The sequence below is a fragment of the Dipteris shenzhenensis genome, chromosome 11 (assembly GCF_047967505.1).
Source record: "Dipteris shenzhenensis isolate YYH24624 ecotype China chromosome 11, Dip_SZ_1.0, whole genome shotgun sequence".
NCBI lineage: Eukaryota > Viridiplantae > Streptophyta > Polypodiopsida > Gleicheniales > Dipteridaceae > Dipteris > Dipteris shenzhenensis.
In genome coordinates, this window is record NC_141606.1 from 55,530,007 (window position 1) to 55,545,222 (window position 15,216).

Consider the following 15,216-nt stretch of genomic DNA (forward strand, 5'->3'; position numbering starts at 1 on the left):
TGATGACGATCCAGTGTTGAATGCCCAGAAAGCATAGAAGATGGGAACTCTAGCCTCTTCTATCTCTTCCAGTGCTTGCTCCCATGTCATATTCCTCACATAGCATGAGTTTCAGTCCTCTCACACTCTCAGGGATGTAGTGGTTTTCTTCCTCCACTATCCAGTGGCTTTGTCTGTCTTGATTCTTTGGCGGGAAGGGAAGTGTCCCATGCTTCTTGCAAGGATTCTGTTTTGAAAGTATTTTGATCTGCAATTCTGGCTTGAAGTTTTCAAACGTCTTGAACACCTCTGGGGTTCTTGTCAGTCCAACGTGTGATCTCTAACCTGAATTAACCTATATAGTGACTGTTTTTCTGGTCCCACGTCCTTTGTCTTCTGTGAGGCAGCTTGACATCAATATGCCTGAATGATTGTACTCCGAATGGGTCGGGTGCTTTGTCTAGTGTCCTATTGGCCTTGAAGACTACTTAGAAGTGATCTCCTATTGTCAAGGGCTGTGAAATGCGGTGGTCTTATGAGTCTAGGGGTGGCCTTGTGTAGGAAGGGTGGGGCACATCTTTGATCTGGCTGGTTGATGCCTCTGCTCATATCGGTGTATCCATGAGTGAAAATGCAATGACACCATCCCTCGGATTTAGTATCTGGGCAAGGCGTCAAAAGACATGCGGATCACTGCATGTGAGGTGTTGAAGACCATAACCTTGGTCTTCCCAAGGTTGACAGTCAGGTCTCTCTCTAGAGAACACCTCTAGGGCCTCCAAATGTCTCTGCAGTCCCTCTGCAGAAAGAAAGAAAGATGTATTGACGTCCACAAGAGGCCTCGCGGGTCTATGGGACAAAATAAACAGAAAAGCGAACTCATACAAGCCTCAGTGGGCTGAAACAAAGGGCGCGCTAGGGCCCTTGCTGAGTACTAATCTATGTTAACAAAATCATAATCATCATAAGCATGAACAGAGATAGTCAACTGCAACTGCATAGTGGACCAGGTCAATCTATCCAATATCAAGTAGAAACTGAAAAACAAGTCAGTCTCGGAGCTGGGATCAGAAACCGAAGCCTGGCACAGTGATGGCTCTCTGGTGAGCTGCAAAGATATCTCGTATTTGCGTCTAGCAATATTTGTAATATGAGATCAGCCAGTGGTGATGCTTCGCCTCCTAGGCTATGAAGGAATTGATCTTATCAATGTAAAGCCCGAAGACAGCTTCACTCTGATCGTACTTTCGACTCAATCCGATAGACCACCTGGGGCGCTAACTCTGTCTTTGACTGACTCATACAGGCTCATGAGTGTCTTTGGAATTTGTAGCTTCTGTAGTCTCCTAATCAGGCAGGACTGTGGGACTGTGTCAAAAGCCTTCCGAAGAAAGTCTACAAAGCATGTGTAGACCTTATGGTGTCTGGACCTCGCCTCCTCAATGATAGCCCTCAGAGTGAAAATGTGATCTAGGGTAGAATGCTATCTCCGAAATCCTGCTTGCCCTAGTGCCCACTGCGTCCGAGCCTCTATATGACTACTGAGCTCCCTCTCTAGAACTGATCCATAAATGAGGGTACGGTAGTTCCCAGTCTCCATAGGGTCTCCGGCTTTGTGTATCGGTACAATAGTGGTAGTGCTCCAAGCCAGTGGGAAGCCGTGGCACACAGCCCGCTTGAACATTGGTGCTAGGACCTCCTGTCCATGTGCAGAGTGCTCAGTCCGTAGGCCCTCATGGTCCCGCGTTCTATGATTGTGTAATTGTCAAAGCGTAGCCCGTACATTCTGTGTGGTGAACAAGTGGCAAGTGGTGGGCTTGGGCATAGACGACGTATTTGGTGGTGTCTATATCTGGGCATCATAGAGGGAGTATGCATACGTGTGTCACGCATTTGGGTCGGTGATGGGAATAGGTGCCACACATTTGGGTTGGCTTCCCCTCTGATAGAAACCCCCATCCAGTGGTGGTCAGGTCTCCTCTTTGAAAAGCTCTAACAATCTTGTCTCTCCTATGTGTGAGGAAGGTTCGCCTCTTACGACCTGTCAACCGTCAAAAGATCCTCTGTGCCTTAGGTGACGTGAGATGACCCAAAGCCCACTCCTGTGTCAGATGGGCTCTCGCCTCTCTACACTCATGGTCAAACCAAGGGTTTTGGGGCATCTTCCCATTTCAGATCCGCATGGGTCGGGTCGTGGGAAAGGATCTGATAGTAGCATCCTCTACCACAGAGACCAAGGTGTCGGAGGCACTGGCAAGGTCTATATCATCTCCAAGGAGAGTTGGGAGCTCCTTGGCCAAGTGACTCACGTACACTGGGTCAAGTGCACGGTCAATGTGGATCTAGATGCGTGCAGGCGCGGGGGGGCTCTCCCTGTGGTTGGCATAGTGGCAGAGATATGGAAGGCCAAGTATGAGTGGTAAGCTCGGAGGAGGTATGGCAAAGTTCTGTATCTATGAGACAAAGTCTAGTGGAGCTAGTAGATAGTCCACTGTACTATATCTGCCACCATGTGGGAAGCAGGTGAGTCTTCCCTAAGATGGCCATCTATGGAGACCATTATAGGTGATCAAGTCATGGATTGCCCCCAGCTCAAGCAGATATCGTCCATAAGGTGTCACCTGTGGGGCATCTGCAGATTGCCTCAATATCCCAAGCTAAGCTGCATCTAGCTCCGAGACTATGTGTGGATCCTTGTTATTTGTGAAGTCAAGCAAGCTCACCTGTCTATTTCCTGTCCGTGCATTGAAATCCCCCAGTAGGAGTGTGTCTCCATGTCTGGAGAATCCCATGATGTCATCATGGATCGTCTCATATGGGTTGTGTCCATATGTAGTGACCTCTCGTGCATAGGATGATGTGTCTGGGGGAAGTAGCACACGGCAATGAAGGTAGGTCGAGCATCTGGAAGCTGAACTCATATCCACGTGTCGTGCATGCTCCTCTCTCCAGACCACAGATATGAGCGGTCTCACATGTGATTTGAAAAGGACAGCCACTCCCCCAGAGCCTCATACTCTGCTATCTTCCTCAGCTCCCTCCTATGAGTTGACTCCCATATGTATTATTGTGGGCAGCCCTCTCTCTGGACTCTCGTGCGTCTCGGTGTAGAAGATTACATTTCTATCATTATGTCTCCAAGAAACAATCTTGGGTCTCGGAATATAGTGTGCCATTACAATTCCATACTGCTATTTTCAGTCCGGTGTGTGCACACATCCCATGGGCTCGACACTGTCATAATTCTCCCTCTACCTTGTCTTCCTCATCCTCATTGTCTCCTCTTTCTAGGATGATACCCTACTGTCCCTATATGCTGCCCATTTCCTTGCTTCTTTCACTGCCATTACTCGTACCATACCTTCCCTTTGATGCTCCTATTGTTGAAGTGTGAGATCATCATCCATGTAGATCCTGGTTCCCTTCAAAGTCGTTCTTGTGCTCATGAGGGTTTTTTTGTCCATGGCTGTCCGGAATTTCAGCACTAGTGGTTTTGTGATCGCCTCAGGTTTACCCACTCTCCAGGCTGTCTCACAAGTGAGATTGACCCCTATTTTGGTGAACTCTATCTTGGCATGTGCCGTTGGAGTGTCTCCCGTTGGTGGGCCCCTCACCAAGACATTTAGCGCTTTGCTGGTCCTTCTCTTTTCCTCCTCATATTATCTCCTTTTTAGGGGCAGGTGTGCCTTTCTTGACCACATCCCTTCATTCCAACATCTTGGCTTCCCCCATGCTGATTTGCTGTTTCAGTTCAGCGTGTTTCCCTTGCATTGTCTGCATAGGTGCATTATCTTTCTTGAGGTTGGCATTCTCTGCTTTGAGCTCTTCCATTGCCTTGCATGTCTCTACCGCAGCCCCATTCATATCTTTTATTTGCTGTATTTCAATTTCCAATGCACGTACTTAACCTTGGAGGCTGGTGTTGGCAGCTACCCATTCGAGCTTGTCTTGTTCCCATTACTCTCTTTTGGATTTCTCCAATCTTTTTCTTTTCATTGTTACACTCAGATGTATTTGATTATGTATGATCAGACTTAGGATTCAGCAGGGGTGATGATGCTCGTTTCAGTAGCTCCACCCTTACTGTGATTTGTATCAGGTTTTCTTCTAGTCTCATAGACCCGTCGGTCTTCCGAAGACTCTAACAAAAATTCTCTCTTTCTTTCTTTCTTCGTGCATCTTCCCACCATGTTTCTTGATTTTACTGAGTACCTTATCCACTAGTGCTTTCTCAGCCAATAAGGCTACATTTGTAGCTTTCAGGTTATCTATATTCTCAATGAGAGGGATGCGCAGGGGCTGGGGGCTGGGGGAGAGATGTGCAGGGATTGAGGGCTAGGAGAGGGAAGCGGGTTGCTGGGAGAGGGAGACACTTATTGATTTATTTTGTAACACCACACACATGTCCAAATCTCACTCGGCAAAAGACTTTACGATGGAAAAGAAGGGAGGAAAGCCCAAGCATCTCATAGGGAAGTTTCAACACGCTAAAGCAAGAAAATTGTCTTAAAATATAGACATCATCTTAGGGCCAATCCTTTGGGTAAACGAAGACCTCACAAAGAGCCAATACTCTTGAGATATGCAAAATGACCTACCAGCTCACACAATCTACAAGTGAAAAGCGGCAATTGGAAAAGGCCAAAGCTTGCACACGAAGACAGAACATGCAAGGTGTGTCCAATACGTGAAGGAGAAAGTTGGAGCACATACTTCTCTGTTGTCAAGCTCATGAGAGCACAGTATGATAACTTATCATTCAGTAACCTATAACGTCTTTTTGGTCAACTAGCCAAATATCTAGGATCATATTTGAAGGCTTTTTTGGGGCACCAAAACAATATTTTGGACATGGCACACAAGTTAGCTAGACAATACAAGTCAGATAGACAGTCCTAGCACATTCTTTTGAAATGTTTGGACATATATCTAAGAATTATTTTGTGAGCGTTTATCAACAACAGATGGTAGTAAATCATTACATCTGTCCGATAGATCTAGTTGGGTCTCCAATGGACCCGAGTCAGATAGTTTGGCTGCACAGACATTGGTTAGGAAAGACTACCCTGAAGGGACCCTTTCATCATCTATGCAGCTCGCAACCGAGGGAAACAAGCTGTGTTTCTACGCATGAGAATCCAAATGGTTCCAATCAGGAAGCCCTGCCTATCAATCGATACCAGCATACCAGTATTCACTCGATACCCATGTCTTGCACCTGTGATAGCAAGAGATTCATGAGATCATCCGGGACAACCTATGGCAGGTATACATCCATAGGACACGGGTATCCCTGCCATGGCCACATGCAACCAAGATGGCCTTCTAGAATCTCCTCCACCTGGGTAAGAAGGGCTTTATCTGTGCACCCAGATAATTGCAGATCCAATTCTCCCATGCTATACCTGTCAGTGTTGGCCAGCTCAAGACCTCATCCCAAAGATTCCACATCGAGGGAGGACGTGAGGTTGCAACCACACGACATCATACGGATTTGAGGCTGTACGATTTTTGTGAAACACTTGAGGTGGGGAGCGAGAAGCTTCACTTATCGAGACGAGATAGTGCAGTCCCACACCTATTTGGGAGCAGCCTTTACATGACCGCTTTTCACTATGACACGTGCAGCCCATGCACGACTCACACAGGAGCGGGGTGCTTTAGCCCCATTGGAGAGACAGTGCTTTCAGGCACACTTTCAGGATCCGCCGACGAAGTGTTGGCTCTTCGATACGCTATTGCAACCGATTGCCATGTATGCAGCACACTTCTGGGGATGTGACCTACTGATAGCAAAGTGGAGGAGATTTAAGCGGCTACAGGTGACTATGGGATCTAGGATGATTCAAAGCAAGCCCTCAGTCCCGCATGAGATAGTACATGAAAGTTTGCCATGATACCACTACAGATTGATGCCATCTTCCAGATAGTGACATTCATTCATCAAGTCTGGGATTACCCCAGTAGAGACTACCAAGGTTGGCTTTGGAGGAGCGGACACATGGTATGCGCGTATATCCACATGGTTTGTTAGACACGGGATTCAGATGGACAGGATGTCTCCCTTTCAGTACAGTATGTTTCCATCCCCAAGTTGATCCTGCGAGCTGAGATTAAGCATATCATACAATTAGACCTCCTCCAGCTCTACACAGCTCAGACTTGGGGGGGAGATCAGAAGGTTCCCACCAAGACCCAGTTATACAGTGGACTACTTCCTAAGAGTCTCGGAGGTGGGATTCATTATCAGACCCCATTATCTCGAGGATAAAGGAGTCTCACACGCACTGAGGATCGCCATTGGGCAGATGCGGGTTTCATCCCACCAGCAGTTGAGGATTGAGACAGGGAGAGCAGCTTGAATACCCAGAGAGCAGCGGATCTGTATGCTATGCACACTAGAAGTGATTGAGACAGAGGAGCACTTTCTATGCGCTTGCCTAGTCTACTACGAGATCAGGGGGCGATACCACTGTCTCTATCAGGATTTGAGTGGGTTTGGACCACTGTCACGATTGATCCACGTCCATGACCAGGTCTTCATTGAGCTCTACCTGCTTGAGATGCGCCGACATAAGGAGGCTCTTCTACGACAGATGAGAGAGTAGTAGGGGGTGACCACACCACAGGACTCAGAGGCTGACCAGACACAATGGCATGTCACAGATTTCTATGCATTTGAGTCAGCTCCAAGACACAATGGAGTGGAAGAGGAGGAGCTAGCTGATATGCGGGCAGTATGAATTGCTGAGAGAGGATTGCAGAGGCCACCCATGGCACGGAGACCGACCAGAGCACACTCGATTGAGGTCCGACCTATCACAACTTTCTGTAAGGAGATCGCATGAGATGAGGGGTCACTTTGAACATAGCTCAACGGGTTTAGAGATCGAGGAGACCATGTCCCCCCCGCCACCATAGCATGAGAGAGCCAGGCAGACGCAGATCCGAGACATTTTTATCCCTCATAGATGAGCCATCACAATGCTGGGTTTCGGATTCTGAGTCCTAGTTCTAGTTCCAGCTCATATACTACTTCGGATAGTACATGATACGATATGATATGACATGTTTTGTACTTGATTTTGCTTGAGCTATTTAGCTCTTTATTTCAGCATAGTATTCAGCAAGGGCCATAGCACGCCCTTTGCTCCAACCCTTTGTGGCTTGTATGAGTTTTTTCCTTTTGGTGTATTCCGCACTTTGTGCCATAGGCCCATGAGGCCTCCTGCAGACGTTAATATATCTTTCTTTCTCTCAGTGCCAGCGCCTCCCTCTCCCAGCCCCAACCCCTCCTCAAGCCTGCGCTTCTGCTAATAGCACCCTTGCACTGCTATTCCCAGGCCCCTTGGCTCAGCTCCCAAACGTCCTTCGTTGCTCCCCAGCCCCTCGCATCTCTTCCAGCTCCAATGCCTCTGCGCCAGTCTCTCCACTGAGTCACTCTATTGTTGCGGTTCTTGGTGCCACCTCCCTGTTGAACCTGCCTCCACTGCAGCTTCCTTATACCGCTTTTATAGCCTCCTCCGTTGGCTCGCAGTACTGCCCCATACAGCCACATTCTCCCTCTCCTACATTCTCCCGCCTTATCTTCGATTAGGACTGATTTGATTATGTTCTCGTTGTGAATGATGATGCCCGATTAGAGGCTCTTCCCTTTTAGTTTCATTGTTTAAGGTTTCTTTCTCATAGACCCTTCAGCCTTTAGAAGACTTCTAATACACTTTTTTCTTTCTTTCTTTCTCATGGGTTCACATCCCGTAGCGTTCGCTACCCAATTCTCCCTATTGAGATTAAACCTAAGAGGCAAGAGACATACGTGGATTTGGTGAGGTTGCAGTTTGTACCGATCATCTCTCACATGGATGAATACCTGTGGACAGACATGGCCCACATGTCAAATTCCTTTGGGTTCAGATCAGGAGCACATCATCGAGGGAGACTTTCATTGCAGTCTGCTACTTCTCCCCTAGAGACCTCACATCTTGCCAGGGAGTTCTTGGTGGAGGGAGAGGCATCTCCATATATCATGGACTTTTCGAGTCGCGGGGAAGATCTCCTTCTTGGAGACTTCAACGCCAGGACGGTTGACAGTCAAGTATTAGTCATTGATTTTTCAGCATGACTTGATTATGTTATCTGACATTGATTTGCATGAGGATTTGTAGGCCACTCTATGGGCTATCCATAGGTGCCATGCATTCCTTGGTGTTGGCCTTGTAGGCCTAGATATATGTAGTTAGGACATATGTTACACTTAGTACATGTACCAGCTAGTACACTAGGTACTACCGGGACACCTTGTTCTAGGGTTTTATTTTATTGGGTGTACTTTGTACTAGTTCAATTATTGTAGCAATTCATCACAACACTACGGTTTCTCTCTATTGCTTCCACCTCCATTGCTTCATTGCTTGCGCTAGTCTACAGTAGTATCAAACGAGGTCAGGGTCACACCCCTCAGCCATTTCCAGCCACCCCAAGCTCTCTAGACCTGATTGGCGGCTGTTTGGTGTCTTGTTTGTCTACTGGTCGGCACATTACCCGAGGTGCGTTTGCATGTGTGAGCTTCTATGAGCATTTCAGAGTTTCCCATCGCCGGAAATCATCTTACGGGTGCTGTTGCTGCATAGCCGACTACTCCAGAGCTGCATTTCCTATGAGAATGTAGGAGCAGGAAGCAAGAGTGTGCAAGAGCAAAACGTAGAATGCGAGATAAGGTGAGTACAAGTGAGGAGATGGTTTGACAAAACCATACTAACCCACTAACTGTGGTTAAGGGGAAAAACCTCCTAGTGAGGGAAAAGTGCCCCCCAACTCCCTTATGGATTACATTGGCCACTGCTTGAATATGCCATCAAACTAGACAAGTGAAATCCCTTCCTGGGATGTAGGATGCACAACCAAAGTTTGCCAAAATTTCTGCTCAAAATGGCAATTGCTGTCACAGCCTATCAAAGGCTTAGAATGCACCAAAGTGCTCTGCAAATGCCCAAAATCTGCATAATGTATCGACAAAAAAATGGCAAATGTTTGCAATGTGACTCAAACTGTGTCCAAAACTGCTTGCCAAGCTCCCAAATGATGTGTCGATTGCCAAATTGCATCCAAAATGCAAAAGCCCCAAGTTCCTGCAAGAAATTGCAATTGAAAGAGGGCAAATCGACCAAAAGCCCCAAATTTTGCAATTATCTACGAAAGCACAACCAAAAAGCCCCAAATTTTGTTGGAGCAGATTTTGCAACCTGACTGCAATGCCTCCAACAAATAGAATGCCCCAAATGTGCTTAGCCAGCTATCTGCAAAATGCGCCTGCCAACTGCAAGGAAGAACCACTGCGAAAGCCCAATGCGAAAATACAGCCTATACAGACGAAATCCGTATTGATGTACAGACAGAGTGAACGGACGCAGTACAGATGCAGGGCGAGTGGTTTCCGTACAGTCCTACGGACTGCACGGCCGAGCTTCCACGTGCAGTATGGGACTGAAGGTGCAGTGTGTACGGAATGTGCTGACACGTACGGAATGTTGAGGTGCCTGTTGTACGGTCAAAGTTGTACGAACGGGCTTTGTAGGACTGTACGGCACTAGAGCAGGCCATACGGACGGTACGGCAGATGAATGTAGCAGTCGTCTGAAGGAGCAGTAGGAAGAGCACGAGCAGTACGAACTGAAGGAGCTTGTGGGTAAGATGCAAGTCCGGGAGCTCAAGCTGCTATATGAGAATGTAGGAGCAGGAAGCAAGAGTGTGCAAGAGCAAAACGTAGAATGCTATAGAAGAGATAAGGTGAGTACAAGTGAGGAGATGGTTTTGTCCAAGTGACAAAGCCATACTACCCCACTAACTGTGGTTAGGGGGAAAAACCTCCTAGTGAGGGAAAAGTACCCTAACTCACTTATGGATTACATTGGCCACTGCCTAGAATATGCCAATAATTCTAACATTTCCAGCATTTCGAAGCATTTCCAGCCACCTTCGAGTAGTTCAACACCTACAACTGTCTTAGGCCAGCCGACTTTCACATTTGTGGCCTGTTGCTGCATTTCGGAGGGCCCTGGGTCAGCCGCCTTGCTGTCCTATGCTGTTTCTTCATATCGGGTTGAGAACAAGTCACCTCTGGCTGCTGCTGCACTCATCTTAAGGTCTTCTCTTGCTGGTCTTCACTTGTGGAAGCCTCCATACAGGCTCGTGACTGTTGTGGAGCATATACTCTTGCTGTAACATCATATTCCAGCTTCTCTTGGCTCCCTCAGCTGCCATTTGTTGTCCATTTCGCCTCTCCTACAAGGGTGGCTACCTTTCTTCAAGTTTGGAGCATTTTTCCTTCCTGTAATCTTGGTGGCTGCCACAATTCGAGGTGCCCTAGGTCAGCTGCCTTGCTGTCCTATGCTGTTTCTTCATATCGGGTTGAGAGCAAGTCACCTCTGGCTGCTGCTGCACTCATCTTGAGGTCTTCTCTTGCTGGTCTTCACTTGTGGAAGCCTCCATACAAGCTCGTGACTGTTGTGGAGCATATACTCTTGCCGTAACATCATATTCCAGCTTCTCTTGGCTCCCTCAGCTGCCATTTGTTGTCCATTTCACCTCTTCTACAAGGATGGCTACCTTTCTTCAAGTTTGGAGCATTTTTCCTTCTTGTAATCTTGGTCAAAGTCACTTTGTAAGCTTCTACTGCATTGACTTCTTTTATTTCCAGCAAAACAGTCCTTCCTTTGGTTCCTTGGAATTGTGGAAAGGCCCCGTGTTGCCTTTGGAGGTCTTTTTGCAGCAAGTACACTTTGTGATAGCCACACATTTGCAGTGAAAAAGATTTGAAGCTTGTGCAGTAAATTGCCTTTGGATTTGGGAGATTGCATTTCAGCCATAGCTACTTGTGGATATGAGGTTCTTTTTTATGGTGTTAGGTGTGCAGTGTATGATGTTACACATGCCTTTACCATGGTGTTGACTGCAACCTTCTACCATGGCAGAGACTCATTTATGGCATGAGAGGTTTGGACACCTCAACTTTGGAGCTTTGGTAAAGTTGCATAAAGAAGATATGGTTGTTGATCTTCCTAAGATGCATATGCCTTCAAAGCATGTCTATGAAGTATGTTTACTTGGAAAAATACAATAAAAAAATAATCGATCTTGGAGGAGCTTCTGTCTTCTACTGCCCGCCACCGCCCGTCGCCATCACCCAGCCCTTGGCCGCACCCTGCCCCCTTGGCCGCGCCCTGCTCCCTTGGCCGTGCAGGCTCCCTTGGCAGCGCCCTGCTCAGGTCGCCCCCCTTCAGCCCTCTCGCGTCGCGCCCCCCTTCAGCCCGCTCGGTCGCGCCTCCCCTTCAGCCCGTCTGGCTGCTGCAGGTCGTGCCCTGTTGGTCGAGCCCCCCCTTCAGCCCGCTCGACTGGCTGCTGCTGGTCGCACCCTGCTGGTCGAGCTCCCCTTGCCCTTCAGGTCGCCCCTTCAGGCTGCCATCTAGGCCGCCCTTCAGGCCACCAGTAGCTGTTGTCTGCCCCTCCCTTGCGCTTCAGGCTGGGCTGCTTCAGGGCCCTCTCCGGGGCTGTTCTGCTCATGTTCCGGGGAGCTGAGTTCCTGCTCTGCTTCCAGGCATTGGCGGAGCTTTCTGCTTCAGCATTGAGCGGCCTGTTTTCATTCCATGCAAGCTGAAGTTTGGGCATTCTTTAACCAAGGGTTTTTTGGGGATTCTAGAGGTTGGTTGCGAGTTCTTGGTGGGTATTTTCAGCAGAGGTAGCTCCTCCCCTCAAGACAGCGCAAGCTGAGACAATGGAGGACACTAATGCCACTCCCGTCGCCGAACGTGAGGAGATTGAAGTCACAGTTTCTTTTCCTCCAGACATTGTGCAGATGATTGAGGTAGCAGAGGAGGGTTTTCGTTTGACGCACATCATTGGCTTTCTACCCGGTAGAGGCCAACAGTTACGTGATTGGGTGTACACCAGCATGGCCTCATTGGGTGTCTCAGTTACGGTTTTCCGATTGCTTGGCAGAGGGTACTTTTCTTTTGGCCTTCAGTCTACAGAGCAGGCTCAAAGAGTACTTATGAGCTCACCAATTCAGTTTCAGAGCAGAGTCATCCATTTGTGGCCTTGGGGGAAGCACTTCAGTACTACTTCCCCAAGACCGCATCAGGTCTCTTTTTGGATGCTTTTCCCTGGACTTCCGGATGAGGTCAGCTCTTGTCGTAGAGCTGTAGAGCATATGGCTAGTGTGGCAAGTACAGTCATCCCATCAGGTGCTAGACTTTCCTATGCTCAGTCACTTGCTGGTACAGGTGTTACGAGGGTCAGACTCACTTCAGAGTTCCCCCCTCCTCGACCTTTGCCTACTTTGATTTCGTACTCCACGGGAGATGGGGTCCAGATGCAGCAGAGGGTTTTCTACGAGGGGCTTCCTGATCAGTGTCTTTTTTGTCGGAAGAGAGGTCACTTTATTAGGGATTGCCCCAGTCGTCGGCCTCGATCAAAGACTCCGGATCCTTCTCATCCTACGAGTGACCCAGAGCCTACAGTTCAGCCTCCAGGGGTCTCTGAGCCTGCTTCGACTCATTCAGCAGAACGAGAGGAGACTCCTCTGGGGGAGCCTCCAGTGGACTCAGAGAACCTGGAGGTGCCTCCAGTGGAACAGCTTTCACGGAGAGCTCGGAGGAGACGGAGACAGAGGGAGAGCCAGCAGTACAAGCAGCCCCAGGTACGAGCTCACAGATGGCAGAGAGTTGAGACACATGTGCAGGAGACCCCGGAAAGGGGAGATGCAGAGGACCATCCGTAGGCAGGTACGAGCTCACAGATGGCAGAGAGTTGAGACCCATGTGCAGGAGACCTCGGAAAGGGGAGATGCAGAGGACCATCCGCAAGCAGGTCTTGACACTGTGCAGGAGACGGTAGCTCAGGGAGTCGAGACACAAGTGCAGGAGACCCCGGAAAGGGGAGATGCAGAGGACCATCCGCAGGCAGGTCTTGACACTGTGCAGGAGACGGTAGCTCAGGGAGTCGAGACACATGTGCAGGAGACCCCGAAAAGGGGAGATGCGGAGGACCATCCATAGGCAGGTCTTCACACTGTGCAGGAGACAGTAGCTCAGGATTTGATGACTCTAGACACTACTACCCCGGAGGTTCAGATATTGGTTACGGAGACAATTATTCAGCAGGAGACTGCTCAGGCTGCAGTTACTGTGATGGATGCCTTTCCCCAGCAGTCCATTGAGAGAGTGGTTTTTTACGACAGGTCAGAGTCAGAGCGCGTCCCAGGATCTCATGTGCCTGTACGAGGTTCCCTCAAGATCCCTTTCACAGCCCCGTCGCACAGTACCTTCCTTTGTTGCTATGCGGAGCGTCCTTTTAGACACCCCTCCCAGTACAGCCTTGTCCTCGCAGCTTTTCACTCCTAGTTTATCCAAATCTTTTGCGAGTGCAGTCACAGATTTTGCTCAGTACTCAGACAGGCGTGAGGATTGGGAGATCCTAGCAGACGAGATCGAGCGAGATTATCAGTCACCCACGCGGACAGGCATCTCGTCGCAGATTCTTCCTCTCCCTCTCACCTATTCCGGGAGCAGGACGGCTCAGTCCCTTTTCAGCTCTTCTGACTCCTAGACCTGACCCCAGGATGGCTGACAGAGATCTGCCCGTTGAGTTTTTGCCCTTTTTGGCTCGAGGGGCTATCACAGACTCCCTCACTCGATTGGAACTTCTACTGGTGTTTTGCCGATGGTCAGAGGAGGTAGAGGAGTACTTGGGATCTGTTACTCTCTCCAGAGAGGGGCACGTTCTTCGTTTCTCCGCAAGTAGCTTTCGATCTCGAGGGAGCGAAAGTTGGTCAGCTGAGTTACTTGACAGCGAGATTGCTAGACAGCTCATGAGCATGACTCTGTTTTCATCGGTTCACCGTATTGTCGGCTCGCAGATTCATTCTTGCCCTAGGACTCTTCGACCTGGCTTCGGTGGCAGGGCCTTTCTGTTTCTGTTCTTTGAGATTCAGGGAGACTTTGATTTTCCCAGGAGTGCTGGTTGGTTTGACTTTCAGCTCCTCAGTTCACGCCAGAGTAGTATTCCCTTGGATGGAGCCATTTTACATGAGTTGGGGCAGATTTGGAGTTTGATCAGAGACCGACTTTGGATCGCGCCGTCAGAGAGAGAGTTTTGTGCAATTGCCACTGGCACCCCCTCACTTCCATCCGATGTCTAGGTTGTCCATCATTTCTTGGAATGTGAGAGGACTGAACGGCCGCAAATTAACCTCAGTTGCAGATGGTCGTAGATTGGGAGTTCCTAGATTGTAGTTGCTTAGGGACTCCCTTCGGTTTATTTCCTTAGGGTCCCCTCCAGACATTGTGCTTATCCAGGAGCATAAGCTCTCCCAGGACAGGATTGACAGATGCAGATCCTCACTCAGAGGAAAGAGCCGGACATATGGGAGCCCAGCGGATGGCACGAGGGGAGGAGTTTGCATTTCAGTTTCAGCTAGGTGGGCCTCAGAGATCACCCAAGAGGGTACACTAGTGGAGAGCAGAGCATGCTATGTTATTCTTCAGATTGAGAGCACAGCAGTTGGTGTTCTCAATGTGTATGCTCCCACGGATCCAGCCCACAGACGTGCTTTTTGGAGACAGCTCAGAGAGTCCCTTCCTCAGGCAGACACCTGGATTGTTGGAGGAGATTTCAACATGGTTGAATTCTCTGAAGACAAGTCGGGTCAAATAGAGGGTGGCCTTTCTGATAGAGAGAGAGTGGAGTGGGATAGTTTTGTTTTGCATGCTGGACTTCATGATGCAGCTCGATTGGACGACTTTCGTCACTTGGCTGACAGTCTTCAGTTCTCTTGGTCCGGGGTTTTCCATGGCTCTCTTTCTTTGGTCAGACTTGACAGGTTTTATATTGGCCAATGGGGCCAGACCACAGGAGGACAGATTGGGATCCGCCCGGGTTATGTTTTATCTGACCATGCTCCAGTCCTATTATAGATTCTTCCTACCTCTCGATTGGAGAGCACAGGCTCTGTGAGAGTTCCGGACTTTGTTTTTCAGGACACAGAGTTCATGGAACGGTTGAGAGAGGCTTGGTTGTCAGAGGACACTCCTGTGGATCAGGGCTGGTTGATGTGAGTAGAGGGGGCTTTGGCTAGAGTCAGCATCGCCTGCCAGTTGAGGGCAAAAGAGAAGGAAAAACTCAAAATCAGAGATCGGAACGCAAGAGCAGAGGTATCCAGACTTTAGAGATTGATTCAAAGTT

At 48.9% G+C, this 15,216-nt stretch overlaps 1 protein-coding gene across 1 annotated transcript in view; it reads left to right on the top strand.

Annotated features, from left to right (window-relative positions):
- Window positions 1–15,216, top strand: part of LOC147897207 (uncharacterized) — a 114,664-nt gene that overhangs the window by 78,492 nt on the left and 20,956 nt on the right. The gene's annotated exons all lie outside the window — the stretch shown is intronic.